The sequence below is a fragment of the Penaeus monodon genome, chromosome 19, assembly GCF_015228065.2.
Source record: "Penaeus monodon isolate SGIC_2016 chromosome 19, NSTDA_Pmon_1, whole genome shotgun sequence".
NCBI lineage: Eukaryota > Metazoa > Arthropoda > Malacostraca > Decapoda > Penaeidae > Penaeus > Penaeus monodon.
In genome coordinates, this window is record NC_051404.1 from 35,451,039 (window position 1) to 35,451,428 (window position 390).

The following is a 390-nucleotide window of genomic DNA, read 5'->3' on the forward strand; positions in this document are numbered from 1 at the left end:
ATTATACTTACAATTAAACGATGGTTTAATTAAACAAGAAAACGGATAGACATTCAGTCAATCGGGCAAACACACAGACAGTCAAATACATATAAATAGACAGTAAGAAAGGTGTCAATCATTCCGGAAATGTATGCAAATCTCTCTTTCTCTCGTGCTCCCCCCCTCTCCCGGTCTTTTGACTCACGCAAGCAAGAATTTGCTTTAGCGGCGCGTCTCTCGAGATTAATATGACTGCATGTTACTTTAGATTTACATAATCTTCGGATGTCTTCCTCATGACACCAAGAAAGAAGCCGCAGGGTGTGTCAAGCGGCACGTGACACTGTTGAGCTTGCAGTTCACTCCTCATGACAGGATGCAAGTCGGGTTTTCGGTATCGGGATGATT

At 42.8% G+C, this 390-nt stretch overlaps 1 protein-coding gene across 1 annotated transcript in view; it reads right to left on the reverse strand.

Moving 5' to 3' along the window:
- The window catches only part of LOC119585196 (integrin alpha-PS3-like), a gene marked incomplete at its 3' end in the record, with an annotated part of 22,685 nt that overhangs the window by 17,542 nt on the left and 4,753 nt on the right, over positions 1 to 390 (reverse strand).